Source organism: Microcaecilia unicolor, chromosome 6 (genome assembly GCF_901765095.1).
Source record: "Microcaecilia unicolor chromosome 6, aMicUni1.1, whole genome shotgun sequence".
NCBI lineage: Eukaryota > Metazoa > Chordata > Amphibia > Gymnophiona > Siphonopidae > Microcaecilia > Microcaecilia unicolor.
In genome coordinates this window covers 188,216,832-188,242,007 of record NC_044036.1, presented here as the reverse complement: position 1 = coordinate 188,242,007, position 25,176 = coordinate 188,216,832, and the positions used below count along the sequence as shown (strand labels likewise).

The 25,176-nt window shown below is 43.0% G+C and overlaps 1 protein-coding gene across 1 annotated transcript in view; it reads right to left on the bottom strand.

The window, feature by feature from the left end:
- The window catches only part of SLC38A3 (solute carrier family 38 member 3), a 255,214-nt gene extending 230,381 nt beyond the window's left edge, over positions 1-24,833 (bottom strand). The window contains exon 1 of the mRNA XM_030207217.1: positions 24,748-24,833. The gene's annotated coding sequence lies outside the window, so the exon portion shown is untranslated. The remainder of the gene's footprint in view (positions 1-24,747) is intronic.
- Positions 24,834-25,176: the final 343 nt, after the last annotated feature.

The following is a 25,176-nucleotide window of genomic DNA, read 5'->3' as shown; positions in this document are numbered from 1 at the left end:
ATAAGTCTGCCCAGCACTATCCCCGCCTCCCACCACCGGCTCTGGCACAGACCGTATAAGTCTGCCCAGCACCATCTCCGTCTCCCACCACCGGCTTTGCCACCCAATCTCGTCTAAGCTCTTTAGGATCCATTCCTTCTGAGCAGGATTCCTTTATGTTTATCCCACGCATGTTTGAATTCCGTTACCGTTTTCGTTTCCACCACCTCCTGTGGGAGGGCATTCGAAGCATCCACTACTCTCTCCATGAAAAAATACTTCCTGACATTTTTCTTGAGTCTGCCGCCCTTCAATCTCATTTCATGTCCTCTCATTTTACTGCCTTCGCATCTCCGGAAAAAGTTAGTTTGCAGATTAATACCTTTCAAATATTTGAACGTCTGTATCATATCACCCCTGTTTCTCCTTTCCTCCAGAGTATACATGTTCAGGTCCGCAAGTCTCTCCTCATACGTCTTGTAACGCAAATCCCATACCATTCTTGTAGCTTTTCTTTGCACCGCTTCAATTCTTTTTACATCCTTAACAAGATACGGCCTCCAGAACTGAACACAATACTCCAGGTGGGGCCTCACCAATGACTTATACAGGGGCATCAACACCCCCTTTCTTCTGCTGGTTGGAGGTATTTGCTGGGGCCTGGACTATAAGCAACTTAGCAGTGATTTATTTTTATCATTTCTGTGTTTGTCTATTCTTTTCCTATAATTGGTTGAATTGGTCGCTCCGGTTTCCTCCGCTCTGCGGGACTAGCCTGGTGCACTCTGCTTTAACCTAAAATCAGGCACAGGCTAAACATCTTGTTGACAGCTGAACTAGGGCTGTATCGAGTCACCTTTTCCGTCTACAACCTGCTACTCGCCGGCTCTCCTTTCTTCACAGCAGCCTCTGCAGAACTCTCCGGCTCTGCTTCCTCTCAGCTGATCGTTGCTGAGTTCACCAGCTTTCACCTCTTCACTGCAGCCGCTGCTGAAATCACCGTTCTGCCTCCTCCAAGCTGATCCCTGCTGAAATTGTCGTCTTCTGCGAACTTCTCCAGTGTCAACTCTTCTTCCCTGCTGCTCTTCTGCTCGCTGCGGACTTCGTCGGCCTGTCTGATGGAGGTGCAGTGGAGGAAGTCTCTGGCTCGGAATGCTCCGACGGTTGGGGCCGTTTGGTCTGCCATCTTGAATCCTGCGCCGCTGACTCCATTGTAGAGGATGCCTGCCTCCGGCTTCGTCCTGCCTTTGCATGCTGCTGCTGTTACTTCAGAGCTTCATTCGCCTTGCTGGCCCTGTTCACGTCAGACTGGATTTCCATCATTCCCCTTGGTCTACCTGGACCTGCTGCCCTTCTTTGTCTCCCTTACCTTTCCCTTCTTATCCTGTTCTCCTGCCCTAACTTTTGAAATGTAATTGTAACTATCTATTTTATTAGTTCATTGTAAGCCGCTTTGGGGCTGCAAAACTGTGTCAAAAGGCGGGGTATAAATGAAATAAATAAATAAATTCATTGTTGAATTATTTATTGTGTATTTTTAAAATGTATTGGATTTCTTCAAGCGGGCTATCAAATAACCTTGAACCTTGAAAACAAGCTGTTTAAATATGATTCTTCACCATATTTTATCCAAGTTTCCATTAAACACATGATATATAGATTGAAAATGTTAATTAAGTCTAGGATAAATTTAGATTTAGATTTTAACGATCAACAAGTCAGTAATGCCATATGAAGTGGTATTGTAGGATTTAAAGTATCTTGATCTAATTCTGTAAGCAGAATAGCTGTTAAGTTACATAACCTAACATTTCTAAAAAGAACCAGCAAAGTTTGTAATCAGTTCCCCCACAGCATTGGAATCTTACGTTGAGAACAATCCATCAGTATGTTCCATGCAATGTGGAAGCTTAAATGACTAAAACCCTTCTTCCCAAGGGAAACCTTTCGATACCTAATACAGTCAATGGTCCTAAGCCATGCAGACTACTGCAATGGAATCTACACGGGATGCATGGAACAACTAACAAAATAAATCCAGACCGCCCAAAATACAGCAACCAGATTGATATTCAGCAAGACACACTTCGACAGTGCCAAACCTCTTCGAGAAAAACTGCACTGGCTCCCAATCAAGTAGCGAATCATCTTAAAAATTTGCACTCTGGTCCACAAAATCATATATGGTATAGTCCCAGGATACATGATAGACCTCATAGATCTACCAACAAGAAACAGAGTCGGTTCTGCTATATCATATCTAAATCTACACTACCCAAATTGCAAAGGCTTGAACAAACAACTTATGTATCCGGCTTCTCCTACATAAGTGCACAACTATGGAATGGCCTCCCAAAAGCTGTGAAAACAATCCTTGACCACTTTAGCTTCCGGAAATCACTGAAGACCATCCTGTTCCAAAAGGCATACTCTACTGACCCAACTTAAATGCCTGAATCCAGCAACACAACGAAACCAAAGCCCGTAACGAACACTATATAACTCTTCTTCTCTACAATTCTCCTAATGTATCTGTAACACATGATCCTCTCTGATAATAACATCACTTTGTATCTGTTTTTCATTGAAGGCGACTAACGCCTTACGGTAGTAAGCCACATTGAGCCTGCAAATAGGTGGGAAAATGTGGGGTACAAATGTAACAAATATAAATATATAAATATAGTAGAATATTGTAAGAAGCATTAACAATAAGAGCATACCTCCTAAAAACCATAGTCGATTGTGTTGCAGATTTTATCTTTAAAATATCAGCACACGAAAAAGAGGAATGACCTGCTCCTTGGGCACGCCACCTCAACGAGTACATAAGTACATAAGTACATAAGTAGTGCCATACTGGGAAAGACCAAAGGTCCATCTAGCCCAGCATCCTGTCACCGACAGTGGCCAATCCAGGTCAAGGGCACCTGGCACGCTCCCCAAACGTAAAAACATTCCAAACAAGTTATACCTAAAAATGCGGAATTTTTCCAAGTCCATTTAATAGCGGTCTATGGACTTGTCCTTTAGGAATCTATCTAACCCCTTTTTAAACTCCGTCAAGCTAACCGCCCGTACCACGTTCTCCGGCAACGAATTCCAGAGTCTAATTACACGTTGGGTGAAGAAAAATTTTCTCCGATTCGTTTTAAATTTACCACACTGTAGCTTCAACTCATGCCCTCTAGTCCTAGTATTTTTGGATAGCGTGAACAGTCGCTTCACATCCACCCGATCCATTCCACTCATTATTTTATACACTTCTATCATATCTCCCCTCAGCCGTCTCTTCTCCAAGCTGAAAAGCCCTAGTCTTCTCAGCCTCTCTTCATAGGAAAGTCGTCCCATCCCCACTATCATTTTCGTCGCCCTTCGCTGTACCTTTTCCAATTCTACTATATCTTTTTTGAGATACGGAGACCAGTACTGAACACAATACTCCACGTGCGGTCGCACCATGGAGCGATACAACGGCATTATAACATCCGCACACCTGGACTCCATACCCTTCCTAATAACACCCAACATTCTATTCGCTTTCCTAGCCGCAGCAGCACACTGAGCAGAAGGTTTCAGCGTATCATCGACGACGACACCCAGATCCCTTTCTTGATCCGTAACTCCTAACGCGGAACCTTGCAAGACGTAGCTATAATTCGGGTTCCTCTTACCCACATGCATCACTTTGCACTTGTCAACATTGAACTTCATCTGCCACTTGCACGCCCATTCTCCCAGTCTCGCAAGGTCCTCCTGTAATCGTTCACATTCCTCCTGCGACTTGACGACCCTGAATAATTTTGTGTCATCGGCGAATTTAATTACCTCACTAGTTATTCCCATCTCTAGGTCATTTATAAATACATTAAAAAGCAACGGACCCAGCACAGACCCCTGCGGGACCCCACTAACTACCCTCCTCCACTGAGAATACTGGCCACGCAATCCTACTCTCTGCTTCCTATCTTTCAACCAGTTCTTAATCCATAATAATACCCTACCTCCGATTCCATGACTCTGCAATTTCTTCAGGAGTCTTTCGTGCGGCACTTTGTCAAACGCCTTCTGAAAATCCAGATATACAATATCAACCGGCTCCCCATTGTCCACATGTTTGCTTACCCCCTCAAAAAAATGCATTAGATTGGTGAGGCAAGACTTCCCTTCACTAAATCCGTGCTGACTTTGTCTCATCAGTCCATGTTTTTGTATATGCTCTGCAATTTTATTCTTAATAATAGCCTCCACCATCTTGCCCGGCACCGACGTCAGACTCACCGGTCTATAATTTCCCGGATCTCCTCTGGAACCCTTCTTAAAAATCGGAGTAACATTGGCTACCCTCCAGTCTTCCGGTACTACACTCGAGGATGCCATTGTTACTAGCACTTTCATATTTGAGTCCCCCAGCTTGCTTATGTCATATGCTCTTTCCAGGATGGTGGTTAAAGGCAGCAAAGGGGTGAATTCTATATATGAAGCCAAAAAATCGGCACCAAATAAAGTGCTATTCTATAAACCATGTTTAAGTTAGGCACAGTTTATAGAATAACGGTTACACCCAGGAATCACTCCAAACTTTAGGTGCAGCCATGTACACCAGCTGAAACGTGGTGCAAATCTTCCTGTTTAAATTAGGCTCATATCCCCATTATTCTATAACTACCTGTGTAAATTTTAGGAACACCCCCAGTCTACCCATGACCCTCCCATTTCTGTGTCCCCTTTTTAAACTCATACATAAAATTTAGGTGCAGATCCCATGCCTAAATTTACACATGTATATTTTAATTTCATTTAATTAGTGCCACTAATTGCTTGTTAACAAGCCAGTTATCAGCACTAATTAGCTCGTTATTCAATTAAGTTGCACATGCAAATTAGGCATGTGCTCAATTTGAATGCTCAATTTTTATCGACTTTTATAGGATTTTGGGGGGGGAGAATTGTAAAACACACTCAAACTAACATTCAGAACTAAGTGCAAGTATTTCAGGATCTAGTTTTATACCTTTTCCTGAAAATGTGGTTGCTGTAGATTACATACCAACACAAGAATTGCCATTTTGGGTTAAATGAAAATTCCTTCAAGCCAAGGATCTTGTTTCCAACAGTAGCCAAACTTGGGCAACCTTTATAGGATCAATTCAATAGTAATCTATAACCCAGGACTATAAAGCCTAAGAAAAAATCATAAACAACGTACAGCAACTACTGCTGGAGGATGAATCATTAACAGAAATATGCTCTGCCCTTGTCCAGTTCTAGCTTTCTGGCAAAAACAATTAAAAATGCAGTTTCAAACAGAAACTCAAAACCAAAACAAAACATAGAAAAGAAACTGGCACAAACCCTGCAAGATACCACGCTGAAAGTGATACAGGATCCTATCGTACCCACATGGGAAAGACATTCAACATATAAGGATCATACTCAGGGCCTTAGAAAAGTGGTATGCATGATAGGAATGTGCATTTCTGTTCAGGGAAGTGGTAAGAAGAACTGAATAAATCGAAAACACAGAATCAACTTCATCTTCATTCATACAATTAATTTTTGGCAGCAACACAGCTGGGGGTTGGGCAGATAAAGTATAACCGGCTTAGAGGCATTGGAGGGAAGAGGAGGAAGGCACTTCACTAGTCATGTTGAACCTTTTTGACAGGTAGCCATATAAGCTTATCCCTGCCTCCCTTCTAGAGATGGGCAGACTGGATGGACAGTGCAAATCTTTATCTTACATCATCTACTGTGTTACTGTGATTACTGTGCACAATGTTCCCTTTCACCCATGAGACACACAGGGTGGCTAACATGTAAGCATCCACCTTGGTAAGGGAGTTCAACCTATTTCTATTTCCACTCTCAAGAAGTCCATTAGCCACCAACACTTGCTGCCAAAAACCTTCTTAACTTCATGTTCAGGATATTTACTTTTCAGGTGACCATGCCCAGGTTGGACCTTCTAGAGATCAGTTCATCCATAGTATCTCAGGACTGTGACCCGAGTCATGTTTGCCCAAGCCTGATGCCCAGAGGGCTTTCAACACTGATCTCGGTTTCCAATGACATCTTGTAGAGGTTGCTGGTTGCTCCACCTGGTGCCATCATCCTGAATGAGCTGGATTATAGGGGTCCCTACTGCTTCCTAATTCTTATGTAGCTCAGGTCCACTATTTTGGTGGAAATACCCCACTATTTGTCAGCAAAAAAACCAAACAGATTCCAGACTTAAATAGAAAATCTGTCATAGTAATAGAAATAGAAACTGAAATACAAGATACCAGAGATGTACATTTCCCAACGCTGACATGTTACAATTAATAAATTCAAAATAAAATACCTTTATTGTCGGAGCATTGCTTTGGTTCTAGTGTCTGTTTTCTACTTTTCTGAATTCTCTTAGGGCCTCCTGTCATTCTGACATTCATTTTTTCTACGCCCACCATCCATCTTTCCTCTGTATCCCTATCTGTCCTGTCTAGCATCCCCCTTCCCCGTGTCTCTGTTCCTATCCTCCTCCCATGTTAAGAATGTACCCTCTCAATTTCCCTATCCCACCCCCATATTCAGCATCTCTCTTTTGTGTCTCTATCTTACTCTATCCAGCACCCTCTCTGTGTGCCTTAGCCCTCCCTTTTGTGTCCCTGCCCTATGCTTCTTCCATGCCCAGTATATCTTCTCTGTATCCCAGTCCTTCTCCTCTCCCATTCCTCTGTGCCACCACCCTCCCTCCCCCATAGTCTGGCATCTCTCTCTCCTTCCCTCTCTCCATTGGCCCAGTGTCTCTCCCACTTTCCCCTTGATCCAGTCTTTCTTTTTCACTTTCTCTTCTCTCTGCTCTCCCCATCCAGCATCTCTCCTCCTCCCCTTTGCTCCAGGTCACTATCAGGCTCATTTTCAAAAGAGAAAAACGTCCAAAAAGTGGTATAAGTCTGCATTTGGATGTTTATCTCATAAAAACATCCAAATAAGTACATAAGTACCGCCATACTGGGAAAAGACCAAGGGTTCATCAAGCCCAGCATCCTGTCTCTGACAGCGGCCAATCCAGGCTTCAAGAACCCGGCAAAAGCACCCCCCCCAAAAAAAAAAAAAATTAATAATGTTCAGTGGACTTTTCCCTCAGGAATCTGTCCAAACCCTCTTTAAATTCCGTAAGGCCAGCTGCTGTCACTACATTCTCCGGCAATGAGTTCCAGAGTCTAACTACGCGCTGAGTAAAGAAAAACTTTCTCCTATTTGTTTTAAATCTACCATATTCTAGCTTCATCTTGTGTCCCCTGGTTTTGTTGTTGTTTGAAAGTGTAAACAAACGCTTCACATCTGTCCGCTCTAATCCGCTCATTATCTTGTAGACTTTATCATATCACCCCTCAGCTGCCTTTTCTCCAAGCTGAAGAGCTCTAACCTTCTCAGCCTTTCCTCATAGGGAAGTCATTCCATTCCCTTTATCATTTTCATCGCCCTTCTCTGCACCTTCTCTAATTCCTTTATATCTTTTTTGAGATGCGGCAACCAGAATTGGACACAATACTCGAGGTGCGGTCGCACCAGGGAGCGATACAATGGCATTATAACATCCTCGTGTCTGTTTTCCATCTTTTTCTTAATAATACTCAACACTCTGTGCGCTTTCTTAGCCGCCGCAGCACACTGAGCAGACGTTTTTAACGTCTTATCCACGATGACTCCCAGATCCCTTTCTAGGTCCGTGACTCCTAACGCGGAACCTTGCATGACATAGCCGTAATTTGAGTTCCTCTTACTCACATGCATCACTGCACTTGTTCACATTGAACTTCATCTGCCACTTGAACGCCCAATCCCCCAGTCTTGCGAGGTCCTCCTGTAATCTTTCACACTCCTCCTGCGACTTGACAACCCTGAATAACTTTGTGTCATCTGCAAATTTAATTACCTCACTAGTTACTCCCATCTCTAGGTCATTTATAAATATGTTAAAAAGCAGCGGTCCCAGCACAGACCCCTGCGGGACCCCACTAACTACCCTTCTCCACTGAGAATACTGACCATTCAACCCTACTCTTTGCTTCCTATCTTTCAACCAATTCTTAATCCATATTAATACCCTCCAGTTTCCTCAGGAGTCTTTCATGAGGCACTTTGTCAAACGCCTTTTGAAAATCCAGATACACAATATCCGCCGGCTCCCCATTGTCCACATGTTTGTTCACCTCCTCAAAAAAATGCAGTAGATTGGTGAGGCAAGACTTCCCTTCACTAAAACCGTGCTGACTTTGTCTCATCAGCCCATGTTTTTGTATGTGCTCTGTAATTTTATTCTTAATAATAGACTCTACCATTTTGCCCGGTAGCGACGTCAGACTCACCGGTCTATAATTTCCCAGATCTCCTCTGGAACCTTTTTTAAAAATCGGTGTAACATTGGCTACCCTCCAGTCTTCCAGTACCACACTCGATTTTAGGGATAGATTGCATATTACTAACAGTAGCTCTACAAGTTCATTTTTCAGTTCTATTAATACTCTGGGATGAATACCATCAGGTCCTAGTGATTTACTACTCTTCAGTTTGCAGAACTGACCCATTACATCCTTGAAGTTTACAGAGAATTTGTTTAGCTTCTCCGACTCGCCTGCTTCAAATACGCTTTCCGGCACCAGTGTCCCTCCCAAATCCTCTTCAGTGAAGTCCGAAGCAAAGAATTCATTTAATTTCTCCGCTACGGCTTGGTCTTCCCTGATCAGTATTTTTTAAACCTCTTTTTAGACGTTTTTCTCTGAAGTCCGTCAGAAGGACGGCTAAATCTCAAGGGGATATGCCAGGAGCGTGTTCAAGGCGGGACTTGGGCGTTTCTAAGACTTAGACATTTTTCAGCCATAATGGAGCAAACAAAAACGTCCAAGACTAAAACTTAGACGTTTTGAGCTAGACCTGTTTTTATTATGGATAAGGCACAAAAAGGTGCCCAAATGACCAGATGAGACCACTGGAGGGAATCAGAGATGACCTACATTTACTCCCCCAGTGGTCATTAATCCCCTCCCACCCCAAAATTGTGATTAAGAACATTACTTGACAGCCTCTATGCCAGCGTCAGATGTCATACTTAGGTCTATTACAGCAGAATGCAGGTCCCTGGAGTAGTTTAGTAGTAGGTGCAGTGCACTACAGACAGGTGGACCCAGGCTCCTACCTCCCCCTAGTGGAGGAAACTGTGAGCCCTCCAAAACTCACCAGAAACCCACTGTACCCATATATAGGTGGCCCCCTTCACCCGTAAGGGCTATGATAGTGGTGTACAGTTGGGGGTAGTGGGTTTGGGGTGGGTTTTGGGGGGCTCAGCACACAAGGTAAGGGAGCAATGGTCAGATGTATACCTGGGAGCAATTTATGAAATCCATTGCAGTGCCCCCTAGTGTGTCCTGGGATGTCTGGGGGACCGGTCTACTAAAAATGCTGACTCCTCTTACGTCCTAATGGCTTGATTTTGGACATTTTGCACTTGGACTTTTTTTTTTTTTTTTTTTTTCGAAAATGGCCCAAAAAAACCCTGTCCAAATCACAAAATGTCCAAAAAACAAAATGTCCATAGTATTTTCAAAAACAAAAGATAGACGTTTATCTTTTTCGAAAATGACCTTCTTTCTTGTTCAGAATTTGGACTTTTGTGTAAAATGTCCAAATTCTGATTTAAACGTTCTATCGAAAATGCCCCTCCACATCTCTCTCTCTCTGTCTTCCCTCTGCTCCCTTACTCCCATGATCCATATGTCTTTCCTTCTCTTCTCCCTCCCCTTTCCTCTGGACAAGAGTAAACGATAATCATTGAGTGATCGCAAGAGACGAATGGGTGAGTATGGAATGTTAAGATTATATGAATAGTGCCAGAGCAGTTAGAGAGATTTTTACTGGCACTATCCATATGGGGGCAATGGCACTTTAGCATGTAACTTACAGTATTCCTTAGCTACACGCATAAATGTGGGATCCACCCAAACTCTGTCCATATGGAAATTTCCATGATTTCACTGGTGGATATCATAAGAAAGTATTTTATGCAAGTACTAACGATACCAGAAAATGTTCTACCGCCACTGGTGAATGCTCATTATCTATTTCTACTGTCTCTAGACAATGAAAGGAACAATATGGCTGGAATGGACCGTACAAACTTCCTGGAATCCTCATTGGAGGCAGTCACTTACCCCTGGATTCTATATAGCACACCTAGTGTTCTGCGCCGAAATTCAAGCGTATTATATAATAACACACATAACATAATTGGCTTAAGAAACCAATCAGCATTTTTAACAGCACTTAACAAGCCATAAGTACATAAGTACATAAGTAATGCCACACTGGGAAAAGACCAAAGGTAGACCAAAGGTCCATCGAGCCCAGCATCCTGTCCACGACAGCGGCCAATCCAGGCCAAGGGCACCTGGCAAGATTCCCAAACGTACAAACATTCTATACATGTTATTCCTGGAATTGTGGATTTTTTCAAGTCCATTTAGTAGTGGTTTATGGACTTGTCCTTTAGGAAACCGTCTAACCCCTTTTTAAACTCTGCTAAGCTAACCGCCTTCACCATATTCTCCGACAACAAATTCCAGAGTTTAATTACACGTTGGGTGAAGAAACATTTTCTCCGATTTGTTTTAAATTTACTACACTGTAGTTTCATCACTAGTATTTTTGGAAAGCGTGAACAGACGCTTCACATCCACCCGTTCCACTCCACTCATTATTTTATATACCTCTATCATGTCTCCCCTCAGCCGTCTCTTCTCCAAGCTGAAAAGCCCTAGCCTCCTTAGTCTTTCTTCATAGGGAAGTCGTCCCATCCCCGCTATCATTTTAGTCGCCCTTCGCTGCACCTTTTCCAATTCTGCTATATCTTTCTTGAGATGCGGCTCCCAGAATTGAACACAATACTCAAGGTGTGGTCGCACTATGGAGTGATATAATGGCATTATAACATCCTTACACCTGTTTTCTATACCTTTCATAATAATACCCAACATTCTATTTGCTTTCCTAGCCGCAGCAGCACACTGAGCAGAAGGTTTCAGTGTATTATCAACGACGACACCCAGATCCCTTTCTTGGTCCGTAACTCCTAACGTGGAACCTTGCATGACGTAGCTATAATTCGGGTTCTTTTTTCCCACATGCATCACCTTGCACTTGCTCACATTAAACATCATCAGCCATTTAGCCGCCCAGTCTCCCAGTCTCGTAAGGTCCTTCTGTAATTTTTCACAATCCTATTGCGAGTTAACGACTTTGAATAACTTTGTGTCATCAGCAAATTTAATTACCTTGCTAGTTACTCCCATCTCTAAATCATTTATAAATATACTAAAAAGCAGCAGTCCTAGCACAGACCCCTGAGGAACCCCACTAACTACCCTTCTCCATTGTGAATACTGCCCATTTAACCCCACTCTCTGTTTCCTATCCTTCAACCAGTTTTTAATCCACAACAGGACATTTCCTCCTATCTCATGACCCTCCAATTTCCTCTGCCGCCTTTCATGAGCACTAATTGGCAATAATTAGAATTTATGCGCACAACTCCCTAAGTATATTCTGAAACGCACTGCGCCTAAATTTTAATGCAAACAGGCAAAAAGGGGAATGGCTATGGGTGGGGAAATGTGCATTTTGTGGGTGTTCCAAATTTTACAAATGTTGTTATAGAATATGGCCCTCTGTGCTTAAATCTATGCTCCAGGATTTACGGCACATTTTTGTTGATGTAAATGGATGAGTATAGTTTTAGGTACTAGGATATCTTTATTTATTTATTTATTGCATTTGTATCCCACCTATTTGCAGGCTCAATGTGGCTTACATAGTTTTGTTATGACATTGTCATTCCAGAATATCAGATATAGTTAGTAGTGTGTAGAGATTAAGTAGGGAAGAAAGAGGAAGTGATTAGGCGGCTGATAGTAGAAGTGGATTTTCATAACTGGTTAGGTTGGCAAAGTGAATTAGTGAAGCTGTTGGTTCTCGTTGTAGGCCTTGTTGAAGAGGTATGTCTTCAGAGATTTGCGAAAGTTATTTGTTTCGACAATTGATTTCAGGTCTGTGGGTACAGTATTCCATATTTGCGTGCTCGTGTAGGAGAAGGTAGTGGCATGCATCAGCTTGTATTTTAGTCCTTTACAGCTGGGGAAGTTCAGATTGAGAAATTTGCAGGATGTTCTTGTGGCGTTTCTGGGAGGTAGGTCCACTAAGTGGACTAAGTATCAACTAAGTGTATTCTATATACGACGCCTAAATCTAGGTGCAACTTATCAAATATAGAATCTGGCCCTTAGCGAGTGACTTTGATAGCTAACTTTGCTCAGGAAGTCGACAACAACAATATTTTGCATTTATACTTCAGAAATATGGACCAGCTGTTTTTTTGGATCAAAAGTTTGTGTGTTTCCTGACTTAGCTAGAGTTAAACAGACTCGACATTCCTAGCCTTGCAGTCTAGGGTTATAGACTTAGGGACCACTTTTGTGCTATGTTTTCCTTGCAATTGTGTGATTGCATATGAGGGTACAAATTGTTTATTGGATTCTAAGCAGCTATTGGAGTTTATTAATGCTAAAGAAGTGATAAAAGATCCGATATAATTTGACCAAAGTGATTTACACTGTAGGAGCAGGCTGTTGTAATATTGCTGGAATTATGTCTTAACCATTTATTTCCTTTAATTTTATTGCTTTATCTCTTGAATCCTTTATTTTTCATTTCTTTTGTGACTAAAAGATATATTAGAGCTTCCCATTATTGTATATTTCTTGATTCTAATTTTATATTTTCTTTTCGTTTATTATAGTGAATATATATTTAAAATTGATGAAAGCATGGGGCAAATACATAGGATATCAAAGGGAAAGGAAGGAATGGTAGATGGTGTGGATGGGCAGATCTGCCGTCATTTGTCTCTGTTTCTATGTTTAAATCAATGGTACTGCGTTACTTTAAAACTAACTTTTTGGAAACGTAGAGGCTGTAATCCAGAAGGTTTGAGGTTTCCCAGACAAATCTCTGGTTTTGAAAAGCTCCTTCCCTGGAAAATGTATCCAGTTAAAGAAAGGCAGCTTTTAGCCAGATATATGTGGCATTGTCTGACTAAACTTAACCAGTTAAGCTGGATCACACCAATTAACCTCTTACACTTAGTGGTAGGCCTCAACCAGGCAAGTCCACTGAATATCCATTTAAAGCTATCCAGATAACACTGGCTGCCTGGCTGAATACTAGCCCTGTAATTTTTTGAGTGGGTCTTTGAAAAGTTCTTTTAACTGGAGCAACTCTGCCGTTGTAGATACAAGACAGAGGAACAGCCTACAGCCCGCTGCTCAGAAACAAATTTAGGTACTAGAGGACATCAGCGCCAGACTCTCACCCGCAATTGCTAGCACTGGATGCTCGGAGGGGCTCCAGCATGGGGATCAACAAGCGTGGCAAAAGCTGGTGCGAATAGCATGTAAATTGCATTTAAATGAGGTCATTTGAGATTTACCCAGATGCTCAAAGTAGACAGCCCTTAACAAGAGTGCTCTTATCACTGGCAACCTAACTCTAGCTCGGAGCTGGCTTTAGAGTTGCTGAAGAGAAGAACCAAAGCCAATCCCTTTCCTCTAGCAGCAAGACTACCTAGAACCAAGACAAGTGTGTAGAAGCCGCTGCCTTAAAAGTTGGGAGCTGCGTGGGAGCCACAGTGTGTGGGAACCGCTGCCTTTAAAAGTTGGGAGCTGCTGCATGGGAGCCGCTGAGTGGGGAGCTGCTGCCTTTAGAAGTTGGGAGCTAGTGTGTGGGAGCTGCTGCATGGGAGCCGCTGTGTGGGGATCTGCTGCCTTTAAAAGTTGGGAGCTGCTACCACTGCCTTGATGAGCTGGGCACTTCTTCCTCCTCTTTCCCTCCTCCCCCTGTGGCATTCTGAGCATGTGCTCAAGAGTTGTGCTTGATGCACAACTCTTGAGCACAGGTACCAGGCACCATCCTGCCCCTAACTCCCGAACAACTCCCTCATGCTCAACTTTATGAGTGCGCCTAAATGTGCATGTCATTTAGCATGAGGGAGTTGTTTAGATGCGCTGATTGGGTGGAATTTCTCCAGCGCTGTTTTGATCATCGGGGCCCTAGTGGTTAAAGCAGCAGGTTGAAAGGCACAGTTCAAATCTTGCTTCTCCTTTTGACACTCCTAGTGACTGCCATCAAGTACCAACTTAGCTTGTTAACCCACTGGTACAGGAAATAATTTAATTTAAACCCTTTTTACAGGGAACTAACTCTCTGGAAAGTCTAGAGACTAACTTCAGAAGCTGGAACACAGACTGATGATGATGATGATGGGTACTTATAGCCCTGCTTCTCTCCCTAAAACTAGGTTCAGAGCAGGTTAACACACAACTAATCTGCGATAGGGACAGACACACCTTTAAGTCATAAGGGATCATTCACTCATTCACTCAGTCTCCTCACAAAAAAAATTCCATACACCGAGTGTTTTTCCAAACCAGAAAGTAAATCTTTACTGAACAAACATCAAAAACAGCACAAAAAAGGTCCACAGCATAAATAAACAGTCTGTGGTGTTACACAATCAAATAGTCACAAAAATACAAAGTTCAAGAGTAAAAAAATGAAAATGCACAGTTTCTTCACACTATCTATTTATGGCAGTAGGAACAGGACTCCTCAGGGCTTCCCTCTTTCTAGAACACTTCTTAGAACTCTGGAATCTTCTCTCAGAGGAAAACTTATCAAATACCTACTTGCTCTCCTGGTTGAATCCAAACAGGTCTATTTGTCTTGGAGACAAGACAAAAACCTCCCTAAACTGATTGGACCGAGGCATCCCTCCTGGAGCTTCTGTAACCTTCTACAAGCGAGTACCAGCTGCCCCTCAGTTCCCTGCAGATGGAGAGCTGCAGCCCCTTGCTACCTCCCCACTCCTAGATGATGCAGCTACTTCTCTAATCACTACATCACATTTTGAGAAACCTCTTCTGCTCAGTAAGTTCTTTTTCGCCTAAGGACACAAAGCCCCATTATGCATACAGGCTTTATGTGGGAAATGGAACATTCTGGTAGGGATGTTCACATTTCCTTAGGGTCTGACAAAAGGCTCTGCTGAATGTGGGCCTTTTGTAATATGTATAATGACACCAGCAAGCAAATACACGTGTATTTCCCAGCAAGTACAGTATGAGCAGCACTTTCAGAAGCCTACTTGTGCAGAGAAAGCACAACACGACCTAGCAGCTTCCACATGTGCCAGTGATCGTATATGCGAGTGCTGATTGACACCACATAGGTGTCCACATTAACATGTAGAAGAGCCATATTCCAGACTTTTGTATGTAGCATACAGCCATTAAGGAGCAAAGCTCCCAAAGGTAAAGTTGTATATTTTAAAGGCTATACATAGAATTGGGGGGGGGGGGGGGGGGGGGGTAAGCACTCTCTCTGAATTCACATATCTACTGTTGCCTCCTTAATGACTCATTTCAAGTCCTGAACAAAAACAGCACTTTGCATATGTGGGTCAGAGAAGGTACAAAACCAACAGGGGAAATTTTTAAAAGTCCAGACATATTCCTATTTTGTAATTTTGTGGGGAATTCATCAATGTATGGTAAAACATCGCCTTGATTCCCCACAGGATTCAGCAACCTGCTGGATCCCGGTACTCCAGGTTGCTGAATCATGGGATAAGAGAATAACCATCCTTATGAGCCTCCTCACAGGCAGCATTATTCCCAAAGCTGCTGCCCGATGCTCCCAGGCCAGCAAATCAGGGTTCCCTCAGGCTTTTGCCCCACTCCGACATGGCCCCCCAGCACAAGGCTTACCCAACCCCACAAGTACAAGCCCTCCTCTCCCCCAGCTCAAAGATAGCCTTTGACCCCAAAGGGCTACCTTTGACATCATTGGTGGTTAGGGTCTTCCAAGGGTTCAAGGGGTCTTCAGGCAAGAGCAATGTCCAGTTGCTCCTGCCCAGTTCTGCACCGGCTTCAAAATAGCATGAGTACCACTGGGGGTGCCATTTTGAAGCAGGTCTAGGACTGGACACAAGCAACTGGGTATCACTCCTGCCGGAAGACCCTCCCTGGACACCTGGAAGACCCCCAGACCTCACCTGGGCCACCAATGATATCAAGGGAGCCCTTTGAGGGACAAGAACTATCCTGGAGATGGGGGTAGGGAGAGTGTGAGGCTTGTCAGGGTGTCAGGGAGGTCCAGAACCCTGGGGGGACCCAGATCTGCCAGCCCGTGAGGATCAGGTTGTGGCTTTGCAGCCCAGTGCTCCTGGATGGTAAAGTAACTCCAGGAAAAAGCTGGGATAATTTTACAGTGATATTTGAGCCCTAACGCGACTTGTGGTGTATCAGCACAATTCATGTTAGAGTATTTTCACATTAATGAGATGCAAAACATACATTTGCATATTTTGCATCTCAATACTGTCTAACTCATGGTGAATTAATAATATAGCTGCAGTATTTTTGGTTAAGTAGTGTTAGGGCCATATAAGTTTTATTAAGGCCCAAATAATGCAACTTAAGGCCCTAAAGCTGCTTAATGAATTCCCCCCTTAAGACAAGATTTAATCTGCACAGACATCATATGAAGATAGCCGGTGCCAGTCAGGTTCCCACCCCTGTGGGCCAGCACTTTACAAGACCAAAACACTGCACCAGTGATTTCATAGTAAGAATCCTGAAAGGTAACTTTGAAACAATACAGGAACGTAAGACCTTTGAAGTCAGAATGATTGAATATTTTGGCACCCAACAGACAGGACTTAACAAGGATCTGGGTTTTCTAGCCCATTATAAACCATAAAATTGTATTTCTCTGTTTATCACCCTCCTCTCACCTACCCACACCCATCCTGTTAGAATATCAATGAAATGCTTTGATGTCCCCATGCATACCTCATACTCACCCCCACCCTCTCACCCTGTCGGACTGTCAAAGAAATGCTTGGATGTTTCACTTATATATACTATCTGCTACCACATTTGCTTATTTCCGATCTGACGAAGAAGGGCAACCTTCGAAAGCTAATCAAGAAATGTATTAAGTTATGTCCAATAAAAAAGGTATCATCTTATTTTCTTTTCCATGTTTTATTTTGTTTGATTTCTATTGACCCCCTTAATCCAAATAAGCCATTCATTCTGCTGAGACATGCACATGAGGACATTTTTGTACATTTTAAGACACATCATACATGACATACTGACTTATAAGTATGACTTCTGTGCTTAGCTGTTTAATGTATACATTCGGACATTTAGTTTTCAGTGAATTATGAGTTTTGAGAAAGTATATAAAATTGGTGTCTATTGGTGTTTTGTGGTGCAGGTATTATGCCAGTTGAATCAAATACGTACCTCTCAGAGCTGAGTGGAAGATACAAGGCAGGCAAGGGGAGAGTTGAAGGAGTACTAGAGGAAATGCCATAATGTTTTTGTATTTGTTCTCTTGTGCACTGGAGTGTTTTTATTGATGTTTACCAGTTAAAACATAAATCATAATCCTTGCTTATAAAACATATATAAGAGGCACATTTAAAAGCACCTCAGAAAATGCTTCAATTTTCTAATTAAGGGGAAAGTATGGAAAGATGTCCCTTGTCGCATACCATGCAAAAAGCCAACTGGCTAGGGAGGCATAGATGATTCAGGGTGCGAAGGGTCAATCTAATGATTTGATTGGATGACCAACTCTTTGTGCTTTATAAGTTTTGTGTCCCTACACTACTCCTGCAGTCACAATTCTCAAATCCTCTTGCCCCACAGATATCACTCTGTGCAGTATACAGAATGCGTATAAGAAATACAGTGGATTGGTTTGGATAAGAATAGAGTAGGGAAGAGGTCCTCAAGCAATGGTCGCAAATCAGTAGTTGGGAGATAAGACCAGTGCCAGGCAGACTTCTATGGTCTGTACCCTGAAAATGGCAAGGACAGATCAAGATCAAGCATAGGTTATATTACATCCTACCATATGCTGCCAGTTTATCTTGTTGGGCAGACTGGATGGACCATGCAGATCTTTATCTGCCGTCATCTATTACATTATTATGTTACTATATATGCATATATTTTATAAAATATGCATACAGAAATGTTGGGGAGGGGGGTAATTTTATTTCAAGATGCCTATAAGAAAAGTCCAAAAAATGCCTAGGTTATAAATGCACAACAGATGGCTTGAATAATTCAAACACCAGTTCAAAAATAGTCACTTCATATAATAATAATGCTGGAGTTAACAAACTGAGTTTAACATAGGAACTCATCAAAGACCTCAGCAATGCTACTTAATGAACATAACTGGCCTCATCAAGATTTAGATGCCATCATCATCACTGGTCTTTTCCAACAGGGTATTGAATCACATTTCGCCATTTGCTTTATCAAGGATATGTCCCCTCACACTAAGCCAGATCCATCTTGCCGACAAAATACTCCTGTGGTCAACCAAACGGCGAAACATGATTCATGTCGGATAAATGACCCCTGAGCAGACACAAGATAAGTTTACTATTTAAATACATCAATAAAATATTAGTGAGAAAGTAAAGTTTAGTAAACATAACAATACTCCGTTGGAAAAGACCAGTGACGATGACGACATCTAAATCTTGATGATGCCAGTTATGTTCATTAAGTAGCATTGCTGAGGTCTTTGATGAGTTCCTATGTTAAACTCAGTTTGTTAACTCCAGCATTATTATTATATGTAGTTTATAAAGGCAGCTTAGACGCTTGTGGGTTTTCATAAATAGGCTCCCACAAGCAGTCCCAAATAGCATGCAAATTAAAACATTCAAATGTACAGCTGCTCTGAATCTGCTGTAAATGTGTGCACCTCCATATTTTACAAAATCTACATATACTTCACAACTAGAGACCTGGGAATGTTCACACCTCATCTTGTCGTGCACACACTTATAAGCACGTAAATACCAGCATATTTTCCACATGCAAAATAGGCTTTATCCTCCAGATTCTACATATGGCGCACTTCTGAGATGCACACGTAACTTAATTGGCTAATGAGCTGTCAACAGGACAAAAACCTCTACGGAAAAGTCAGTCAGAACAAAGTAAAGTAGAGACTGACCCAATGACAAACCAACGTAGGAAGTGTTACTTAGGAATCTTTCTTGAAGGCAACAGATGCTGGCAGACACAAGCCACCTACCTCAGGGGTCACCAAAGTTTTTGTAAGCCAAGATTGCTCTTATGGCTGATACAAAAAAGATGGGTAAGCACAGCAAAAGAATCAAAGCAATGGGTGCCAATGGAACTCAGAACAGAAACTCAGCCTCGATTTCCTTGTTGGTTCCAGTGTCTGGTGCCTTCAATAAAGGTTCCTAAGCAACACCTCCTATGCTGGTTTGTCATTGGGTCAATCTCTACTTTACTTTGTTCTAACGAGCTGTTAGCCATCTATAATAGCATGCTAACAACCAATTATTGACTTTAATTAGCAGCAATTAGGATTTATGCATATATCTGGCTGTGTGCTGTTCTATAACACTGGGCACCTAAATCCCATAGCACGCAACCCAAAAGAGGGCACAGCTATGAGCACGTCATGGGCATTTCAAAAAGCTGCATGGAGTGTATAAAATACAATCAGTGGTGTGCTGGTAAATTTTTAACAACAGGCTCTCTCCCCGGTCCACCTCAGCTCCCCCCCCATCCACCACTGCGCCCCCCACCCCCCGTCCACCACTGCGCCCCCCCATCCACCTCTGCGCCCCCCAAAATTGCAGAGCTGGCTATAGACAGTGGGGGGGGGGGGGGAAATGCATTACTCTCTCCAGGAAAAAAAAATTAAATGATCCCAGGTTCCAATCTAATTCATGTTTAATGTGGGATAAAATGCCATAAATAAGTAAATAAATATAAACGTTTAATGTTGAGCTCCTGATTCTCAAAGGGAACATATTCCAAACACTATAATGAAAATAAAATGATTTTTTCTACCTTTGTTGTCTGGTGACTGTTTTTTTGATCATGCTGGTCCAGTATCCGATTCTGCTGCTATCTGTCCTCTTAACTCCGTTTCCAGGGCTTCCTTTCTATTTATTTCTTTCCTTTCCTCCTTTCTTCTTCATTTCTAGTCCTCAGCTTCTGCCTATTTTCTTCATTATTGTGCAGTTTTTCTCCTCTCTTCCTTTTCCCTTATCTTATCTCCTTCCTCACTCTTCCCTCCCCTCCATTCATTTCCAGCATTTATTCTCTCTCCCCTCCTCTCCCCTGCCCTCCATCCACCCATGGCCAGTGACCCTTCTCTCCCCTGCCCTCCATCCACCCATGGCCAGCGACCCTTCTCTCCCCTGCCCTCCATCCACCCATGGCCAGCGACCATTCTCTCCCCTGCCCTCCATCCACCCATGGCCAGGGACCCTTCTCTCCCCTGCCCTCCATCCACCCATGGCCAGCGACCCTTCTCTCCCCTGCCCTCCATCCACCCATGGCCAGCAGCTCCCTTCTCTCCCCTGCTTCCTCTCTCCCTCCCTCCCGATCCGGTCCCTCACCGACCCTACCTTGGCCATGAAATTCTTCGGGGCAGGCAGTGTTGCCTGCCCGCTGCCATCGCTGACTTTCCTCCGCCGCCCGATCGCGCTTCAAAATGGCCGCCGAGACTTACAGAAGTCTCGCGAGGCTGCCCCTGGAAGTATCGGCGGCCATTTTTAAAGCGCAAACAGGTGGGCGGAGGAAAGTCAGCGATAGCAGCGGGCAGGCAAGAGTGCCTGCCCCGAAGAATTCGATAGTTAAGGTAGGATCGGTGAGGGAACGGATCCGGAGGGCGGAGGGAGGGAGAGCCGGCTCGCCCTTTCCAACAACCGGTTCGCAAGTCCGGACAAAATTTAACAACCGGATCTTGCGAGCCGGAGCGAGCCGGCTCCAGCACACAACTGAATACAATGCACTCCACTTAAGTGCAAGGGTCTGGGACCAAAGAAATACATGCAGTTAACTGGAGCGTGCACTTAACCGTTGTGACCCAAAGAAGCTTGACATCTGATAAACATATGTACAGTACTGTTTATTATTATATGTACAGTATACAGTCTCCGTTAACTGACGTCCAGTGGCTTCCAGATAGGCCCGCATGGTGTTGACTCTCCAGCGCTCTTGCAAAAGTGACAGGAGGTTGTTGAATTTCATCAGCATGTGCCTCGCTGCTCATTTCATCATCTGTTTCATCATCAGCTGTTGCCTGCATGTAGGCGCATATCTGGACATCAGTGCTGTCATCAGCTGTTTCTAGATTGTAATCAACAGCTACGTAGTGATGAAACTTCTTTAGCCACTGCTTCCAAATTTCCCCAGTCATCCATGAATTTGCGTTAGCCTCTTCTGACAAAGGAAGTCCCTTAACGTTCTCAAAGCAATGGGGCTGTTTGCTCTTTCCAGTGACGAGTGGTTCCAACTTCTCACTCCCATCCATATTGCAGTAAAGGAGGATCGTCAGTCGGTCCTTCGACGTTTTACTTCCTGTAGTTTCAGCTTGTTTGAATGCAAGTGTTCCATCAAGAATCGCTCACCAGTAGAGACCGTTTTCATCAGCATTGAAAATGTCACGAGGTGCAAACTCGTTCAAGATGGTAGGAAGAACTGAAACAACCCAATTTTCAGCGCCAAAGTCATCAGCGTCTTGTTTTTCACTATGCTGTTTCTTGAATTTTATGTTGTTCCTCTCCTTCCATCTTTCCAACCATCCAACAGTGGCTTTGAATTCAGTTAGTCCAAGACTTTCAGCTGGCTGATTAGCTTTCTCCATAAGCAGTGGACCACTGACAGGAAACTGTCTGCTCCTGACTTGAGAAAACCACTGAAGAAGAGCATCTTCTACCTCCTCAGCTTTTCCTGCCCGTTTTCGTTTCTGGTGTGGATTTGTATTGTTTTGTCAGTCTTCCAGAAGCTGATCTTTCTGCTTCAAGATACGTGAAATTTGGCTGGGATTGACACCATATTCTTTAGCAATAGATGCTTGACTTTGTTTGTTTTCAAATTTTTTAAGAACTTCTATTTGTTCAGCCAGTGTTAAAGTCTTATAGTTGCGCAATGACGACGACGACTCCAGTGTACACTCTTAACAGCTTTCTTTCACTTATTCTGCCTGTGGCAGTTAACCAATGAGATTTCAGATTTATCGCCCCTTTGTCACGTGCCAATCGGCTTCCATATTCCGTGCGTGCGCTTATGCGGAGTCTTTCCTGCAGGGGAGCGGTCTTAAACCATGCATATAAGCGAATCTTGCACTTATCAGTGGTACGCTAAATCGAAGTTTGTCCCCATAGAAATTGATGGCGCCAAAAATGGGACCCAAGTACGGCATGCAGTTAAACAGAGCATGTGCTTATCCGACATGCACTTAAATGGAGTGCACTGTATTGGTTTTCTGCACCCAGCTCAGGCACTTGGATTTACACCAGATTTCAGCAGGTTTAAGTCTGGTGCTCAGAGTTGGGCGTGCGAACTGGCGCTAAGGGCCAGATTCTATATATGGCGCCTGAAAACTCCACACAGAATAAATTTCTGCCTAAGCATATTCTGTAAATGGCACCTATATGGAGTAGCAGTATATAGAATATGCTTAGTTGATATCACAGCGCTTGAAACTATATGCATCCATTTACCCCAAGGGAAACATGGCGTAAATGCCAGTGCATAGATTTCAGCGCACAGGGGCACATTCTATAACAATGCGCATAAATTTTGGAACACCAAGAAACACCCATTTCCCCGCCCATAACCATGCCCATTTTTGGCTCTGTGCATTAGAGTTTAGGCGCAGTGCATTACAGAATATGTTTATGGAGTTGCACATGTAAATTCTATTTTTGCCAATTAGTGCTCATTATTGCTCATTAAGACCTGTTATTAGTGCTGATTAACTTGTGAAGCCAATTAAGTTGCAGGTGTTGTTATAGAATACGCCTGTATTTCGGCACAGAATATTAGGCCCAATATATAGAATCCGAGGGTAACTGCTTCTCTATTAAGGGTGCACACCCTTTACAGAATAGCTGTCAGTACAGATCTTTTCCAGCACCCATTTTTGAGTACGATTTATAGAATTCCCCTCCCCCATATGTAGAAAGAACACCTTGTATTCTGTTTTCTCTTCTCTTTCCTTGCTTTTCACTATTTGTTTCTGTCATTGAAGTAATATCCCTTCCAGCTCCATAATACAATATTTTATGTTTTTGTAAACCTTCTAGCAGCACTATGTGTGTTGAGCAATATATCAAGTTCTCTGAAATAAGTAAATAAATAAATAAAATTGACCTCATTGAGTACATGCAAATTTGTGCGAGAGGAATTGTGTACTACTAGGGGTCATTGTGCAAGCCTGCTTTGTAGACACAGAGGTGCCTATGTTGACTTTATGAAATAAGCAGAAAATAGGTGACTTTTTGGACAATTCACGCCCTGTTATGAAAATAAACCAAGAGAAGGCAATTTATATAATATTTTACCCAATTGAAATCTTGGCTGAAAATACTCTCACTGCCTGCATAACCTATGAGTATTGTATTTTGCAATCCTCCCACATAATTTATGGCATGAGTTTTACACCTCTTCTAAAGTATACACAAAGTATATATATACTGAAGTGCCTATTACACAGGTTGGTTCCCAGATTTTTTTAAAGGGAAATTCCACAAGGCGTCTCCCAATGAAAATTTGCTTGTAGGGTTATGGGTACAAAGCACTGCATGCATTTCAAAAACTGCACCTAAAGATCCTAACTCATTTTTCATGCAGTGTGAAAGAAATAGCAATTAACCTACATGGATGATAATTGCATTCGTTTTCAGGTTCCCAGCTACAATATGGGGGGAAAAAAACAGGACTGGGATAATTGTCACATTATACGAAGCAGCGAAGAGAGGAGCTGGGATTGTCACATCACAAGAGGCAGTGAAGGGAAGAGCATAGGCTGGGATTATAATTTTATCAGAAGCAGCAAAAAGGCAAGACTGGTTTCAGTACAATTCCAGTCTCACACTTTCTAGTGAAACATGCAGGATTTTGCACTAAATTATCCAGTGTGTCATCGTGAGAAACAGCCAACTGACTACCAACTGGACAAAATGCCAGATTCCAGCCCCCTACCTCCAGGAGAGGCTCAAAACTTTACAAAACTTTAACTCAGCCTAGGATGAGGCTGGTTCAACAGACACCAAATCTCTGTGCCCCAAGAACCTGGCAGAAGGGCCGGAGCCACCAGCTTAAAGGAAGACTGAACGGTCAAACGTATATGGAAGGAGATGAAGCAGCTGTCTTAAAAAGATCCTATGTGAACAGAGTTAGAAACATTAAAGATTAATATTATAATTCTCTCCAATAGCTCATTGCATGTCTACAATTACACGCAACTCCTGGTCAGGGTCTGACAAATGAGATGGCACATGGGAAAATATTGACAGAATATGTTGAAACTTTTAAACAGTATCTGGAACGTGAAAGAGTCCTCAAAGTTTTATAATCCACCTCCGATGGTGCAATAAACAGTGGAAGGTAAAGTTTAAGGTTCCACTATCCTTGTGCTGTTTTTAGGCTGTAAAATCGCACGAAGGGTCACCGTTTATGGGAGCATATAACTCCCTGAAACTAGGTGTGCTCTGAAAGCTTTCCACTTTTCCGATGTTTGGAAAACAGGAGAGACCATGTGTAGGCAGCAGAAGCTGTGACTTCTAAAGGTGAGCTATTTACTTACGCAGTTTTCTGGGCTGTTGCTGTAAAATCCCTCTGTGATCTGTGCTCTTGCAAAACAGCTGCAGTGTAGCGAAAGGTCTGCTCTTGCTAAAGACAGATGGAGTATTGATTGAATGCAGTGGCAAGGAGTGCAGGCAGTAATCCCCTAGGAGGGGCGGGACCTCTCTCTCTGCCCTTCTAACTCCACCCCATGGCAGGAGAGGGGGGGGGGCAATGGGCTCTCTCTCTTCTTTCACATTATGCATTCTCACCCAGAGACACGCTGTTCCTAGATAGCACTTGGGTATTTTGGGATTTCGCCTGACTTCTGAATATACAAGTTTGGGGAAGGCAGGTTTCAAAGTCCAGGATTGACTTCTGGTCACTGGTGGATTTGTTTTTACAGAATAGGAGTCAATGCTCCAGGAATGTGGCCTTATCTTAACTTATA